The 18,739-nt window shown below is 39.7% G+C and overlaps 1 protein-coding gene across 10 annotated transcripts in view; it reads right to left on the reverse strand.

The window, feature by feature from the left end:
* Positions 1-18,739, reverse strand: part of SGMS1 (sphingomyelin synthase 1) — a 315,346-nt gene that overhangs the window by 164,245 nt on the left and 132,362 nt on the right. The window contains exon 1 of one of the 10 annotated variants that reach the window (XM_073019157.1): positions 6,542-7,069. The exons of the other annotated variants lie outside the window; for them this stretch is intronic. The gene's annotated coding sequence lies outside the window, so the exon portion shown is untranslated. Of the gene's footprint in view, positions 1-6,541; positions 7,070-18,739 lie in introns of those variants that run through there. 10 annotated transcript variants of the gene reach the window in all.

Below are 18,739 nucleotides of genomic sequence, written 5' to 3' on the forward strand. Positions count from 1 at the left end.
CTCCCCACACTGTTAATCCATTCCCATCACCTGGCTTAGAAAGAACAATGGAAATATGATCCAATAAAATTTGGATTAGGAATTAGGTAATTACCACCACATGATTTTGGAATATAATATAATTTCCATTAAAACCGTCTTCACACAACATGTTTAACTAAAGTAGTACTAACATGTTTAGTTTAACTAAATAGAACTGTTAATGCTTAAAAAAATAGTTCTCTACACTATGTTTAATCTACTGTGGTTCAAGCAGCCTCTGTCTGGAACAGTAATACTCTCTCTTTACTAGTCAGAAAGTCCCACAAGGATGGGTTATGTCATATCCCAAACAGACAGTACATAATCCAACAATTTAATAAATATTTTTAAAACTAAATGCCTTGCCTTTTGAACTTGGATTCTTTTTAGAATTTATGGAGAATAAATATCTATTGAAAATTAAAGGAATTCATAGAACAATGAGACTTTCTGAATTTCCTTTTAAAACACTTTGAAGGAACATTTTGGCTTCAAACAAAAATTCAACATGAATTGTCAAAACCAAGCTATCATAATAAACTTTCCAAGTCTCAAAACCTGTCTTCTGTGTTTCTAAAAGAGGCAAAATTTGGCAAGCAAATAAGAATAAAATGGACCAATAAAAAACTTCGAGTTTACTCCAATATAGAAACAGACTAAAATATAAAACCCAATTACAATGCAGATTACAGGAAATGTTTTTAACCAAGAATAAACTAATTTATTCAAACTGGATTTGTAGTAGACGTATTTCAGAGTATCTGTTCACCCACTCCCATTTCTGGGGGACTCTGCCATATTCCCAGGCCCAGTTGTCTCTCAACTGCCATCTTCTATCACCTGACACAACTCCACAAGCACACAGCCATAGCTGATCAAACCCGAAAGAACACCTGACCCAAAGAGAGCCATTCAGAAGCTGGCCAGAAGCCTGTGGCTTGGGTTTGATTACTTGCTAAAATGATGAACTCAGTCAATCAGCTTTGCCACTGCAGGAACTAGAATCAAGAAACCCTGAAGGAACTTGCCAGTTAGATGTCATGGTGAAAGGTCAAGAGGAACACTTAAGCTCAGGGCAATCATCATGGGCCAAGTCTGCCACAGAAAGCAAGTACTGGACTGAAGCCAGTTCCCAACCTGAGGTCTCAGGGGATCTACATTTTGAACCCTCTTCTTGAGTGAGAGTGACCTGTTTTTTGCCACCAAAAGACAGAGCTTATGATAGCAACCTAAGTTAAAATCTTATGTAAAGACCTACCATTGACATATTTAGTAAGAACAAAATCACCTTCTTTTAGATAATTAGAGGAAACAGCTTACATCACTTAGCAATCTGAAGTCAGGTTTGTTTGTTTGTTTGTTTATTTAAACAAATAAAAAAGAGTCTTATTATTTTCAACTTATCTCCTCTGGACTTCTGGTTCTTCACCTATAAAGTGAAGTCTGTTTATTAGACCCTCTCTAAGTCCTTTTAATGGTTTATAATCTCAGTACAGGCACCCTGAGACAAAGGAAGCCTCTCTGTGGGCAGTGTTTGGACAGGGTAGAAAACATTCTCCACTACCTTAGCTGTCACATGATGAATTCTCATTCTATTAAATTCATAATTAGAACTAACAAATTTTTCTACAAAAATTCTTAAGATGAGTCAGTTCATAGGCTATCTCATTTTAGACATAGGTACACAGAATATTAGAATTTTTGATACTGTTGATTGCTCTATTTTTCATTTAAAATATTTATACTCAATGCCCTGCCTCTCCCTTAGTTAAAAAAAAAAAAAAAAAAAAAAAAAAAAAAAAAAAAACTAAGAAGCAGAGAGTGCTATCCTTATAGTCATTAGAGGAAATACTTAGATCAGAAATGATGCTACAACCTGAACCATACATTGTCAATACTCCACTTTGGGGAGCAGGGGGCATGATAACAAAATAAGATATTGGAAATACAAATACTTATATCATTCAGGCTTTAACATAAATTAAAACAGCATTTATCTCAGAGTCTAAAATTGTGAGTATTCAACAACAAAAACTGTTCCAAAAGCATTTTTTAAATGATATCAGAAAAAACTGTCCAAGATGGCCGGGCGCGGTGGCTCAAGCCTGTAATCCCAGCACTTTGGGAGGCCGAGACGGGTGGATCACAAGGTCAGGAGATCGAGACCATCCTGGCTAACCCGGTGAAACCCCGTCTCTACTAAAAAATACAAAAAACTAGCTGGGCGCGGTGGCGAGCGCCTGTAGTCCCAGCTACTCGGGAGGCTGAGACAGGAGAATGGCGTGAACCCAGGAGGCGGAGCTTGCAGTGAGCTGAGATCCGGCCACTGCACTCCAGCCTGGGCGACAGAGCGAGACTCCGCCTCAAAAAAAAAAAAAAAAAAAAAAAAAAAAAAAAAAAAAAAAACAAAACTGTCCAAGACTGAGAAAGGGGAAAAAGGGATTCCTAGGTATGTTTCCAGAATATCCACGTCAATAAGGCTACGCACTTTTGACTAACTTTCCATTTCACTGTCAGTAATTCCAAGTAATTCTTGTCCATAGCAATGTAAATAAATTTTGTCCAGTAAAGATACGATTGATTTCTACCTGGACGAAAAGATAACCCCAAACATTACATTTTATTGCTCCATGGATATTAACCAACTGTGTTATATATTGATACATTTATTTCAGCATTCCTGGGGAGTTTTCAGTTCCTCAAATTTGCCTTTAATTCACCTCGGTTAATCCCCTCATTAACTGAACGAACCTTTGATATATGTTCATTTTATATCTGCATGCAATACGCTTTTAACTTTTCAAAAATTACTCTTTAGCAGTAACAGTCCATTTTAAAAATCAGTCCATTATAACATCTGGAAAGGTATTTGTTGTTTACAGTAAATGGTAAATATATAACTCATCAGGCTATGAATAACCAGTCCATGTTATTTGGAAGCCAGGTTGATATAGTTTGGCTCTGTGTCCCTACCCAAATCTCATGTTGAACGGTCCAATTCTGGACACGGGGCCTGGTGGTAGGTGATTGGATCACGGGGGTAGTTTCTAATAGTTTAGCACCATCCCCCCGGTGCAATCTCATGACACAGTTCTTACCAGATCTGCTTGTTAAAAAATGTGTAGCATCTCCCCAACCATTCTCCTGCCAACTATGTAAAGATATGCCTGCTACCCCTTCACCTTCCGCCATGATTGTAAGTTTTCTGAGGCCTCCCCAGAAGCAGAAGCCTATACAGCCTGCATAACTTTAAGCCAATTAAACCTCGTTTCTATATAAATTACTCAGTCTCAGGTAGTTCTTTATAGCAGTACAAGAACAGACTAATATAGAAAATACGGGACTGGTGCAGTGGCTCACACCTTGCAATCCCAGCATTTTGGGTAGCCGAGGCAGTCGGATCACCTGAGGTCAGGAGTTCAAGAGCAGCCTTGCCAACATGGTAAAATCTTGTCTTTACTAAATATACAAAAAAAAAAAAAAAAAATAGCCAGGCATGGTGGCACATGCCTATAATCCCAGCTACTTAGGAGGCTGAGGCAGGAGAGTCACTTGAACTCAGGAGGCAGAGGTTGCAGTGAGCCAAGATTGTGCCACTGCACTCCAGTCTGGGCAACAGAGCAAGACTCTGTCTCAAAATAAAAAAAGGAGGGAAGGGAAGGGAAGGGAAGGGGAGAGGAGGGGAGGGGAGGGGAGGGGAGGGGAGGGGAGGGGAGGGGAGGGGAGGGGGAAGGGGAAGGGGGAGGGGAGTGGGAAGGGGAAGGAGAAGGGGAAGGGGAAGGGGAAGGGAACAGAGGGGAAGGGAAGGGAAGGGAAGGGAAAAAACTGTTACAAGAGAAGTAGGGCATTGCTATAAAGATACCCAAAAATGTGGAAGCAACTTTGAAACTAGGTAATAGGCAGAGGTTGGAACAGTTTGCAGTGCTCAGAAGAAGACAGGGAAGACACGGTACAAAAGAAAAACCATTTTCTGAGGAGAAATTCAAGCCGGCTACAGAAATTTGTTTAAGTAAAGAGGAGCTGAATGTTAATAGCCAACACAACAGGGAAAATGCCTCCAAAGCACTTCAGAGACCTTGTGGCAGTACTTCCCATCACAGGCCAGGAGGTCTAGGAGGGAAAAATAGTTTTGTGGGCCAGGCCTAGGACACCATTGCTCTGTGCAGCCTCAGGTCATGGCTCTTTACATCCCAGCCACTCCAGCTCTAGCCATGACTAAAAAGGTCCAGATAAGTCTTAGGCCACTGCTCCAGAGGGTGTAAGCTAGAAGCCATCAAGGCTTCCATGTGGTGTTAATCCTGCAGGTGCAGAAAGGTCAAAAGTTGAGGCTTGAGGGCTTCCACCTAGATTTCAGAAGTTATATGGAAACATCTGGATGTCCAGACAGAAGCCTGCTGCAGGGGCAGAGCCCTCATGGAGAACCTCTACTAGGGTAGTGCAGAGGGGAAATGTAGGGTTGGAGCCCCCACACAGAATCCCCACTGGGGTACTGCCTAGTGGAGCTGCAAGAGGAGGGCTACCTTCCTCCAGATCCCAGAATGGTAGATCCACCAACAGCTTGCATTGAGCACCTGGAAAAGCTGCAGGCACTCTATGCCAATCTATGAAAGCAGTCACAAGGGCTGAGCCCTGCAGTGCCATAAGAGTGCAGCTGCCCAAAGCTTGGAAGCCCATGCCTTGCATCAGTGTGTCCTGGATGTGAGATACAGAGGCCAATGAGATTATTTTGGAGCTTTAAGATTTAATGACTGCCCTGCTGGGTTTTAGACTTGCATGGGGTCTATAGGCCAATTTCTTCCTTTTGGAATGGGGGCATATACCCAATGCCTGTACTCCCATTGTATGTTGGAAGTAACTAACTTGTTTTTCATTTTACAGACTTATAGGTGAAAGGGACTTCCCTTGTCTCAGATGAGACTTTGGACCTGGACTTTTGAGTTAATGCTGGAATTAGTTAGGACTTTGGAGGACAGTTGGGAGGGCATGATCGTGTTTTGAAATGTGAGAAGGACATGAGATCCGGAAGGAGCCAAGGGCAGAATGATATGCTTTGGCTATGTGTCCCCACCCAAATCTCATGCTGAATTTTAATTCCCAATGTTGGAGGTAGGGCCTGGTGGGAAGTGGTTGGATCATGGGTGTGGTTTCTAATGGTTTAGCACCATCTTCCTAGAGCTGTCTCATGATAGAGTTCTCACAAGATCTGCTTGCTAAAAACATGTGTAGCACCTCCTCCCTCTCTCTCTTTCCCTTCCCAGCCATGTGAAGATGTGCCTGATTCCCCCTTTCCTTCTGCCATGATTGTAAGTTTCCTGAGGCCTCCCCAGAAGCAGAAGCCTGAATAGCCTACAAAACTGTGAGCTGATTAAACCTCTTTTCATTAAAAATTAGTCTCCAGTAGTTCTTTACAGCAGTATGAGGGCAGGCTAATACATAGATCATGCAAATCAAACAGAGTGATACAGATGGTAATAAACAAATGGCAATGACATAACAACAATTTCACTTGTAAAGCAAGTTACATTGACAGTCTGTTATGTACATCAGTGGGTAATAACTGATGGACAGCCTTGAATTTTAATTGCATAGATAAATGTCATGAATCTGCTTCTTAACAGATATAATGTAAGAAAAAGTCAAGTAAATGGATGTAGAAGATGGTACATGTGTGAAAAAACATAGCTGAAAACCCAGTCAGGTCCATGCAATGAAGACAGCTGGAACACATAACCAAGTAAAGGGATCTCATCTATTAAGAAATAAAATATTTTTGTCCCCAAAATAATGACCTTATCTTAGTTTTCTGAACTAAATAGCTATACCTCAAAATTAGCAAAGTAACGCATGTATTTGTAAGCAAAAACTTCTAAATCCTCGCAACTTTTCAACTCCCCAAAATAGGGGCTTAGGATTCTCTACCCATCCATCCCTTGATAGGACTTCTTTAAAGGAAATATTATAGACATTAAAAAGAAAATAGAGTCAAATGATTTCTCTTTACAGAATCAGTGAGTAGGAGGTTAATTGTATCATTCATTTTTCTAAATGTTATAAGAAAACTTATCAACTAAAAATCAACAGAGGACTTTTTTTATATAAGTAACCTGATGCATAAAAATACATTTACACAAAGGATTTACACAGCAGAAATCATAAAGATTCTTGCAAATAAAAGTCTCCTACTGAGATTTAAAATAGGAATTTATTTTTGTATTTTACAAAAATGTTATTTAAACATAATTGTTCAAAGTTACAACAATCTATTCAATTAGGAAACCATTTCAAGCTTCACACATATTTAAAATTGCCCCTGTTGCAACCACATAGTGTACTTAGATTTGGAGAATTAAAGATTTCATGTTACTCCCATACCTGTATAGGAACCACCTTGATCAGTAAGATCAGTTCCCTCTTTCTCCCATTCAGTTTCCAACCTTTCTCTTCAGGAACCATCTACCGCGCAACCAGTTCCTAGATGCCAGTCACATTCCATTAAAAACTCTTCTTTGGATGCAATTACCTTTGGTTCTTTGCTCCAGATTTTCTCCAGCCTTAAATATGTTAATAAGTATAGTGAATTTCTAGTAATGCACCATCTTTTGCTCTCCAGAACTCCAAGGACTACACTTTAGAAATTAATGTCCTAGTGAAACTGATTCACTTGCTTGGCTCTTGGGTTCTCTCCACTGGGTGTATTCTTCATTCAAAAGATAAGTGTCCATCCAGGCCAGTCATATGCAGAGACAAACAGGACTTTATTAGCAAGTATGATCTAAGGTGCCCAAGAATCATTCATAAACTCACTCACTGCCCTGATGTCCTAGATTTGCATGATTAAAGCAGTAACAACTATGGGCTGCCAAGCATTGTGTCCCTTACGAGTCCCAAGTAAAAACAGAAATCTAGCAAAACTCTTGGATATCAAACAATATATTGGAGACTTAACTGTCGAGTTAACAGAAAAGTGACTTTCTGAGCTAAAGTTTTATATGCCCCTTTATTAAGTGAAAACCTTTCTGAACTGTATTACACTTTTTTCTTACTTTTCCCATGTTTGCAAAAGTAATAGATTTCACTGACAAATATTTAGAAAATAAAGACACAAACACAGGCAACAAAAATTACACATAATTTGTAATTTGCCCTTGGTCAAAAGCACTTACATTTTGAAACATTTCTTACTGGTCTCTTTTAGTGCACCACCAAGGGAAAAATCTTTGATTCACTGATGTACACCTTCTTTTTATATATACATAATTATATGGATACATCTTTTAATGGATGTATGGATATTTATCATAGATAAAACAGCAACACCACAAGTATTTATTGATTTCTACAATTGAAGTACATCTTAGAAATAATCTATTTCTTTTATAAAACCATATAATAATTTATGGGCCTATGAGGAGTATTCCATTTAAAGGGCTCTAATTAGGAATATTTTTGTAAAACTAATTCATTAATTATCTTCCTTTTATATCCCTTCAGCCTTTTACATTCTATTAGTTCTTCTTTCTCATCAAAGAGAGTTATTTATGACATTTTCAACCTAAAACAAAGAAAGAAGGATGAGTGCCTACAGTATACAGGAACGTAACTCATGCAGTGAGTATTACATGAGAGGATGCTTCACAGGAGAGTACCTCACCCACACTGGTAGTTCAGCAAAAGCTTTCTGGTTTTGGTCCACATGGTCCACATGACATTGAACTAGGTCTTAAAGAAAACGACAGTATTAAGCAGTCGATTCACTGATGTATATCTTAAGCACCAAGAATATCCTGGCAGTTAGTGCTAAATAAATGCTTCCTTGGTTGCTTAGAAGCAGCTGTGGTCAGCAGCTCCCACCAAACGGAATGAAAATGGCAAATGAATCCTGCACTTTCAACTGAGGTATCCAGATTCTCTCATTGGGACTGACTAGGTAGTTGGTGTGATGCGCAGAGAGTGAGGAAAAGCAGGGTGGAGCCATGGTCCACCCAAGAGCTGCACACAGCAAGGGGAACTCCCAACCCCAGCCAGGGGAGACATTGAGTGATTGTGCTACCCTGCCCAGGAAACCATGCTTTTTCCATAGATCTGTGCAACCATGGATCAGGAGATCCCCTCATGAGCCCATATCACCAAGGCCAGGCCTTGAGTCCCAAACACAGAGCTGTGCAGACTTTCAGTGGTCTCTTGGGTTGTGGCCAGTGGCAGCAGGCTGAAGACTATCTAAGATGACCAAGTTCCTGTGGGGGGGCCAGCCACCATCACTGAGGCCCTAGTCAGCTGTTTTCCCCTGACAGTGCTAGAGAGACTGGGCAGTTTGGACCAGCAGGAATTCCCCACAGCACAGCACAGTGGCTGTGGCAGATCATGGTCAGACTGCTTCTTTAGGTGAGACCCAGATCCATCCCTTCTTACTGGGCAGAGCATTCCTGGGGGAATTTCAGCAACCCCAGTCAGGGGTTTATGAACAAAACTCTGATCTCCCTGGGAGGAGCCCCCATGGGGAGGGGTGGCGCAGTCTCTGCAGTTCAGCAGACTTAGTCTTTCCTGCCTGCTGGCTCTAAAGATTCTGGGCAGTCTGGATAGAGTCTGAGCAGCCTGGACCAAGGGGATTCCTTGCAGCCCAGCATACTCACTTCACCAAGAGGCAGCCAGAGTGCTTCATTAAGAGGCTCCCTCGTTTTGTGCCTCCTGACGGGGTCAGATGCCTCAACAGGGGTTACCACACACCTTATACAGGAGTGTTCCAGCTAGCATCAAGTCAGTGCCCTTCTGAGACAGAGCTCCCAGAGGAAAAAGCAGGCACTCATCCTTGCTGTTCTGCAGCTTCCACTGGTAACACATCCAGGTGCGGAAGGGACTGAGGCAAATATTCTGGAGTGGACCCCTAGTAAACCACAGGAGACCTACAGAAGAAGGGCCTGACTGTTAAAAACAAACCAACAGAAAGGAACAACAAAAACAACATCAACAAAAAAGACCCCAAAAAACCCCATCCAAAGGTCAGCAGCCTCAAAGATTGAAGATAGACAAGCTCACGAAGAAGAGAAAGAATCAACACAAAAACTCTGAAAACTGAAAAAGTCAGAGTGCCTCTTCTCCTCCAAATGATCACAACACCTCTCCAGCAAGGGCACAGAACTGAGTTGAGGCTGAGATGGATGAAGTAACAGAATTAGGTTTCAGAAGGGGAGTAATAACAAACTTCACTGAGCTAAAAAGAGTATGTTCTAACACAGGGCAAACAGGCTAAGAACAATGATAAAACATTATAGGAGCTGTTAACCAGAATGATCAGTTTAGAGAGGAACATGTATGACCTGACGGAGCTGAAAAACACAACATGAGAACTTCACAGGACAACCACAAGTATCAATAGCCGAATAGACCACGCAGAAGAATGTCAGAGCTTGAAGACTACCTTGCTGAAATAAGACAGGCAGACAAGATTAGAGAAGAAAGAATAAAAAGGAATGAACAAAACCTTTGAAAACTATAGAATTATGTAAACCTCCAACTGATTGGGGTACCTGAAAGAGACGGAAAGAATGGAACCAAGTTGGAAACATACTTCAGGATACCATTCAGGAGAACTTCTCCAACCTAGTAAGACAGGCCAACATTCAAACTCAGGAAACACAGAGAACACCACTAAGATGCTCCAGGAGAAGATCAACCCCAAGACACATAATCTTCAGATTCTCCAAGGTCAAAGTGAAGGAAAAAAATGTTAAGGGCAGCCAGAGAGAAAGGCCAGGTAACCTACAAAGGGAAGTCAATCAGACTAACAGCAGAACTCTCAGTGGAAACCCTACAAGCCAGAAGAGATTAGGGGCCGATATTCTACATTCTTCAAGAAAAGAATTTCCAACCCAGAATTTCATATACAGCCAAACTAAGCTTCATAAGCAAAGGACAATAAAATCCTTTACAGACATAAGCAAAGGAAAATAAAATCCTTTTCGAAACACTGAGGGAATTCGTCATCACGAGGCCTGCCTTGCAAGAGTTCCTGAAGGAACTCTATGCAAAAGTCCCCAACAAAATACTGGCAAACTGAATCCAGAAGCACATCAAAAGCTTACCCACCATGATCAAGCTGGCTTCATCCCTGGGATTCAAGGCTGGTTCAACATATACAAATCAATAAAGATAATTCATCACATAAACAAAACTAGAGACAAAAACCACATGATTATATCAATAGACACAGAAGAAGCCTTCAACAAAATTCAACATCCCTTCATGTTAAAAACTCTCAATAAACTAGGTATTAAAAGAACATACCTCAAAATAGTAAGAGCTGTCTATGACAAACCCACAGCAAATGTTATATGGAATGGGCAAAAGCTGGAAGCATTCTCCTTGAAAACCAGCCCAAGACAAGGATGCCCTTTCTCACCACTGCTATTCAACATAGTATTGGAAGTTCTGGCAGGGAAATCATGCAAGAGAAAGAAATAAAGGGTATTCAAATTTTAAAAAGAGGAAGTCAAATTGTCTTTGTTTGCAGATGACCTGATCCTATATCAAGAAAACCCCACTGTCTCAGCCCAAAACTTTCTTAAGCTGATAAGCAACTTCAGCAAAATCTCAGGATACAAAATCAATGTCTAAAAATCGTTAGCATTCCTATACACCAACAACAGACAAGCAGAGAGCCAAATCATGAATAACTCCTATTCACAATTGCTACAAAGAGAATAAAATACCTAGGAATACAGCTAACAAGGGAAGTGAAGGACCTCTTCAAGGAGAACTACAAACCACTGCTCAAGGAAATCAGAGAGGACACAAACCAATGGACAAACATTCCATGCTCATGGATAGGAAGAACCAATATCATGAAAATGGCCATACTGCCCAAAGTAATTTACAGATTCAATGCCATTCCTATTAAACTACCATTGACATTCTTCACAGGATTAGGAAAAAACTATGTTAAAATTCATATAGAACAAGAAAAGAGCCTATATAGCCAAGACAACCCTAAGCAAAAAGAACAAAGCATGTCCAGGTGCAGTGGCTCACACCATAATCCCAGCACTTTGGGAGGCCAAAGCAGGTGGATCACTTGAGGCCACGAGTTCGAGAGCAGCCTGGCCAACATGGTGAAATGCCGTCTCTACTAAAAATACAAAAATTAGCCAGATGGGGTGGTGCACACCTGTAGTCCCAACTACTTGGGAGGCTGAGGCACAAGAATCACTTGAGCCCAGGAGGCGAAGGTTGCGATGAGCCAAGATCCCACCACTACAACAGAGCAAGTTGCCCAGCCTAGGCAACAGAGCAAGACTCTGTCTCAGAAACAAAAACAAAAACAAAACAAAAAACAAGCAAAAGAACAAAGCTAGAGGCATCACGTTGCCCAACTTCAAACTCAAAAACAGGCACATAGACTAATGGAACCGAATAGAGTACTCGGAAATAAGAGCACACCTCTACAACCATCTCATTTTTTACAAACCTGACAAAAACAAACAATGGGGAGAGGATTCCCTATTTAATAAATGATGCTGGGATAACTGAGATAGCCATATACAGAAAATTGAAACTAGATCCCTTCCTTACACTTAATACAAAAATTAACTCAAGATGGATTAAAGACATAAATGTAAAGCCCAAAAAATATGAAAACCCTAGAAGAAGGCAACACCATTCAGGACATAGGTTCAAGCAAAGATTTCATAATGAAAACGTCAAAAACAATTGCAACAAAAGCAAAAACGTGACAAAGGGAATCTAATTAAACTAAAGAGTTCCTACACTGCAAAAGAAACTATCATCCGAGCAAACAGACAACCTACAGAATGGGAGAAAATTTGTGCAATCTATCCATCTGACAAAGGTCTAATAACCAGAGTCCACAAGGAACTTAAACAAATTTACAAGAAAAAACAAACAACCCCATTAAAAAGTAGGCAAAGGACATGAATAAACACTTCTTAAAAGAAGATATTTATGCAGCCAACAAACATATGAAAAAAAGCTCAACATCACTGATCATTAGAGAGATGCAAATCAAAACCACGAGATACCATCTCAGGCCAGTCAGAATGGCAATTATCAAAAAGTCAAGAAACAACAGATGCTGATCAGGTTACAGAGAGATATAAATGCTTTTACACTGTTGGTGGGAATGTAAATTCATTCAACCATTGTGAAAGACAATGTGGTGATTCCTCAAAGATCTAGAACCAGAAATACCATTTGACCCAAGAATCCCATTACTGGGTATATACCCAAAGGAATCTAAATCATTCTCTTATAAACACACATGCACGCATATGTTCATTGCAGCATTAGTCACAATAGTAAAGACATGGGATCAACCTAAATGCCCATCAATGATGACTGGATAAAGAAAATGTGGTACACATATATCATGGAATACTATGCAGTCATAGAAAGGAATGAGATCATGTCCTTTGCAGAGACATGGATGGAGTTGGAGGCCATTATCCTTAGCTAACTAATGCAGAAACAAAACCCAAAAAGCACATATTCTCACTTAAAATTGGGAGCTAAATGATGAGAACATGTGGACGCATAGTGGGGAACAACAGACACCAGCGCCTATCAAAGGGTAGAGGCTGGAAGGAGGGAGAGAAACATGGATGGAGCTGGAAGCCTTTATCCTCAGCAAACTAACGCAGGAACAGAAAACCAAACACTGCATGCTCTCATTGATAAGTGGGAGCTGAACAATGAGAACACATGGACACAGGGAGGGGAACAGCACACACAAAGTCTGTCAGGGGAAGTCGGGGGAGAGAGAGAGAGCAGATGGAAAAATAGCTGATGCATGCTGGGCTTAATACCTAGGTGATGGGTTGCTGGTGCAGCAAAACACCATGGCAAATATTTACCTATGTAACAAACATGCACATCCTGCACATGTACCATGGAACTTTAAATAAATAAATAAATAAATAAATAAATAAATAAATAAATGCTTACTTTCTGTATAATTTTTGCATATTCTTTTAAACACTTTGGCATATTTTGTACACATTTTTTATGCCTTATACTTTTCGTATGTTTCTTATCTAATAAAGTCATTCATTTGATAAGTTTACAACTATATATACTACCTCATAATCTTCTTCATTTCAGAACACATGAATGTATTCTAGGTCATTAAACTATTAAATATTCTTCCACATTTATGTCCCTGTCCTCACTTCCATTCTTTGAGAGATGGTTAATTCACTGTTTTGTCAATAGCTGAAGTGGTTTTTCCTTATAATAGAAGAGTTACTCAGGTTCACTGCCAAATTTTAGAAAACATAGTTGGGTTTTACCCAATTGAAGGCCTAATACGCATACTATTTTACAATTATTTTCACTAATAGTGTTTTTTGAAAATGTTCTCATCTCCTTAAACATGTTTTTGAGGCTATTTCCTGATTTTTATTTTATTTTTATATTTTATTCTATTATTTATTTATTTTTGAGACTGAGTCTCACTCTATTGCCCAGGCTGGAAAACAGTGGTGTGATCTTGGCTCACTGCAACCTCCACCTCCCAGATTCTAGCGATGCTCCTGCCTCAGCCTCCCAGGTAGCTGGGATTACAGGTGCCTGCCACCACAGTCAGCTAATTTTTGTATTTTTAGTAGAAACAGGTTTTCACCTTGTTTGCCAGGTTGGTCTCGAACTCCTGACCTCAAATGATCCATCCGCCTCAGTCACCCAAAGTGGCTGGGATTACAGGTGTGAGCCACCATGCTCAGCCTATTTCCTAATTTTTAAAACAAGAGCCTCCAGAACCCAATTTCATATAGTCTTCTTGAGACAAGGTCATCATTAGAACACTGACGCACATGTAACCTAGAACTTAAAGTATAATAAAAAAATAAAAATAAAAATATGTATGTAAATATCCAAAAAAAAGAACACTGATTACAGTAATATGCCATAGTTATGGGTACAGATGATATGCACATAAATCAGAATAAACAACACCAGCATATACCCTAAATCTATTTTATTCTTTTGAAGAAATTCTCTAATATCGGGCTTTTTAATCAGTGGTCTCTCTTTCATAAAAGTCAAAGAAACATAACATCAATATAGGTGTCTACAAAATGAGTTAATAATCCAGATTTTTCGCAAGTAACATTCTCATTCCCCATATAAGAATAAAGAAGAAGAAGAAGAAAGAAAAAATTATTTTCCCATTACTATGCTTGGGTAATTTCAAAACAACTTCTATGATTTCTGAATCACTAACAGAAAATCTTTGTCAACAGCTTCAATTAACTTCTTTTTCCCATAGTCAGTAAGAAACACAAATCCCTCAACACCTCTCAATTTGTATCAGGATAACTGAGGTTTCTCCAACACCTGCCAATGCTCTCCTGTCATTCACCAGGAGACCTTTCTGCATTGGTCATAGTTTCCTCAAGCTCTGCAGCTCACTGATTATGATCCAAATTTCAGGCCCAAGCAATTCCATGAGATTAAAGATGCTTTTTTAAAAGCTATAATCATTTGGTGATCTACCCTGAATAATGAATAAACTTCTTCATTAAATATGTTCCAAAAAAATTCATATTCTACAGACATACTATTAAACAAATGAGACTGGAAGTGTCAGACAGAGAGAGAGGATGCATTTGCCAAAACTAACCTCCAGCACGATTCTACACAGTGGACACTACAATCATCTAATTATTGAAGTGGGCATAAGGGTAATCTTTTAAGTTATCTTTCACTGAAAATACACAAAGGGTTTTGAGACCATCAGCACCATAATCAATAGGCAAAATATATAGCCAATTCACCCACAGAACTTACAACTGCATCTTCCACATGACACACTCAACAAATTATCTGAAACATGTGAATGTTCTCAAACGATAACATTTTTCATTCACTATAAATTCTTTCCCTCCATGAGAACCTTCAGGATTAATATATGTGATATTATTCAACCTGCTTCTTAACCTACTTAAATTTGGGGGAAGCCTGATTCACCAACACCTGCTAGGGAGAAAGTGACCAGTCTCATGTAAGCATCCAGTCTGTCAGCAGTATTAAACTGCTTAAGGGAAAGACTATGTTTGAAATAGCTTTTCTAGAATAGCCACAAACTTGTTCTGCAGTTCCATGGGGTGCTGTTTCAACTCAACTACATCAACCCTCCAAACGTTTCCCTTTGAAAGGTCAAAATCACTCATTAAAAAATAAACATGGTGGCCGGGCATGGTGGCTCACGCCTGTAATCCCAGTACTTTGCAAGGCTGAGGCGGGTAGACCATGAGGTCAGGAGTTCAAGACCAGTCTGGCCAACATGGTGAAACCTCATCTCTACTAAAAATACAAAAATTAGCTGGGTGTGGTGGCAGGTGCCTGTAATCCCAGCTACTTGGGAGGCTGAGGCAAGAGAATGGCTTAAACAAGAGAATGGAGGTTGCAGTGAGCCGAGATCACGCCACTGCACTCCAGTCTAGGCGACAGATTGAGACTCCGTCTCAAAAAATAAAAATAAAAAATAGAAATAAACATGGCTTAGTCAAATACATTTGCCTGAAGCAAACTGGTAATGCGAAGAAATGGCCCTAGCCTCAAGTTCAGAGCTATGACTTAAGTTCAGTCAGCTATCAATTTGCTTTGTGACTTTAAGAAGGTCTTTGTCATCTCTAGGTCTTAGAGACAGCGAGTTTTAATCTACGAGACAGAGAGTTGGATGAAATGCTACTCTTATGTGTGGTTCTGTATTAAAATGATTTGCATTTATAATTATTCCTAATATTCTAAATTATGAGCTAGAGTCAAGTTTGATTACTGCTGATTAAAAAATTGCCATGAGAGATGATACAGTATAAGGGTAAAAGACAAGCTTTGCATTTAAGAATGTAAATATGACACCTAGAAGAAGGCATTAGAACTATGTGGGGGCATTTTTAGATGGCCCAGTCATTGGAGTCCCTATTGGCATTTAGTGGGTGGGTCCAAGTAGCTAAATGTCCTGAAATGTGTGGGACAAGCCTACACAGGAGCAACACTGAATGTCGATTTCAGATCATATGGTTTCTCATTAACTCTGCGACCTTTAATGACCTAAGCTGAAGTCATTTAATTCCAAGTCTCAAATTCCTCAAAGGTAAAATGGAAATAGTATTATCAATCTCAAAGAATTCTTGTGTAGGCCAATGTGTAACTTCACGGTGTGGGGTTGGAGCAGATCCTTGCTCTACCGCTTACTATCTGTGGGCTCAACTTCTCCAATTTCCTCATCCATAAAACAGACAAAAAAACTTGCAGGAATTTGATAAGTAGTGTCTGAACACATGTTAGCTATTATTAATATTAGTGAAGATGTAATTATTGGTAAGTGCTCAGTGGGTACTCCCACTCCATGGCCTCTCGAGACCATGTTATGGAACCTAGATATACACATTCCAAATCTCAATAACTACACCCAGCTCAGACCACCCTTGACAAGAACAATTAGTAAAAAGGAGTAGTGCTTATTCATTAGGGATATTAACTGACATTTTAGCAAACTGTAAACTAGCAAACTGTAAACTACTATTTAAAGAAAAAAAAAAAAGCAGCAGCAGCAGCAGCCAGACACAGTGGCTCACACCTGTAATTCCAGCACTTTGGGAGACTGAGGCAAGAGAATCAATTGAGCCCAGGAGTTCAAGAGCAGCTGGGGAATGCAGGGAGGACCCATCTTTACAAAAAGGAAATTTAAAAAGAATACAGCTGGGAATGGCAGTATGGGTCTATAGTCCTAGCTAATTGGGAGGCTGAGGAAGGAGGATCCTTGAACCCCACAGATCAAGGCTATAGTGAGCTATGACAGTGTCACTAGACTCTAGCCTGGGTGACAGGGCAAAATCTTTTCTCTTAAAAATAAACAAATAAATAAGAATAAACAAATAAAAATAAAGACCTTCCACTAATAGATACTCAGCACATTCCTCATATTTAAGTATCAAAAAGTTCCTCATCCAGGAAAGTGAATGGCTCCCATGCTCACCATGGTTGCCTACAGCTTCTGAGTTTTAATAGGGCACTGATGGATCAGAATTAAGATTGTGCTGTCAAAAACTAGAAAATCTAGAAGAAATGGATAAATTCCTGGACACATACACCCTCCAAGATTGAGTTGGGAAGAAACTGAACCCCTGAACAGACCAATAATGAACTCTGAGATTGAAGCAGTAATAAATACCCTACCAACCAAGAAAAAGTCTCAAACCAGACAGATTCACAGCTGAATTCTACCAGAGATACAAAGAAAGGTTGGTACCATTCCTACTAACTATTCCCAAAAACTGAGGGGGAGGTACTCTTCCCAAACTCATTCTATGAGGCCAGCATCATCCCGATACCAAAACCAAAACCTGGCAGAGATAAAACAAAAAAGAAAACTTCAGGCCAATATCCCTGACAAACACTGATACAAAAATCCTCAACAAAATACTGACAAACCAAATCCAGCAGCACATCAACAAGTTTATCCATCATGATCAAGTATACTTCATCCCTGGGATGCAAGGTTGGTTCAACACACAAAAATCAGTAAATGTGATTCATCACATAAAAAGAACTAAAAACAAAACCAACATGTTATTTCAATAGATACAGAAAAGGGTTTTGATAAAATTCAACATCCATTCATGTTAAAAACTGTCAATAAACTAGGTATTGAAGGAACATACCTCAGAATAATAAGAGCCATCTACAACAAACCCACAGCCAACACCGTACCAAATGGGCAAAAGCTGGAAGCATTCCCCTTGAAAACTGCCACAAGGCAAAGATGTCCTCTCTTACCACTCCTATTCAACATAGTATTGGAAGTTCTGGCCATGGCAATTAGGCAAGAGAAAGAAATAAAGGACATCCAAATAGGAAGAGAGGCAGTGAAACTATCCTTTTTTTGCAGATGACATGATCCTATATCTAGAAAATCCCATCGTCTCAGCCCAAAAGCTTAAGTTGATAAACAACTTCAGCAAGGTCTCAAAATACAAAATCAGAGTGCAAAAATCACTAGCATTCCTACACACCAACAACAGTCAAACCAAGAGCCAAATCAGGAACAAACTCTCATTCACAGTAGCCACAAAATGAATAAAATACCTAGGAATACAGCTAACCAGGGAGGTGAAAGACCTCTACAAAGAGAACTACAAATCACTGCTCAAAGAAAATCAGAGACGAAACAAACAAATGGAAAAACATTCTGTACTCATGGATATGAATAATCAATATTGTTACAATGGCCACACTGCCCAAACCAATCTGATTCAATGCTATTCCTATTAAACTACCACTGACATTCTTCACAGAACTAGAGAAAACTCTTTTAAAATTCATATGGAACCAAAAAAGAGCCCCAACGGCCAAGGCAATCCTAACCAAAAAGGCAATCCTAACCAAAAAGAACAAGAACTCCACCACGGGCCAGAAGACCCACTCAAGCACCTATCTCTCTCTCTGCAGGAAAGAGAGCTCTTCTCTTCTCCTTCTTTGGCCTTTTAAACCTCCTCTCTTAACCTCACTTCACCTGTATCTGTGTCCTTGGTTTCTTTGTCATGAGGCAACGAACCTTGGGTATTACTCCAGACAACTACGCAGCTTCAAAACTATACTACAGGGCTACAGTAACCAAAACATCATGGTACTGGTACAAAAACAGACACATAAACAAAAGAAACAGAATAGAGAATCCAGAAATAAGACTGCATACCTACAACTA

This window comes from Chlorocebus sabaeus, chromosome 9 (assembly GCF_047675955.1).
Source record: "Chlorocebus sabaeus isolate Y175 chromosome 9, mChlSab1.0.hap1, whole genome shotgun sequence".
NCBI lineage: Eukaryota > Metazoa > Chordata > Mammalia > Primates > Cercopithecidae > Chlorocebus > Chlorocebus sabaeus.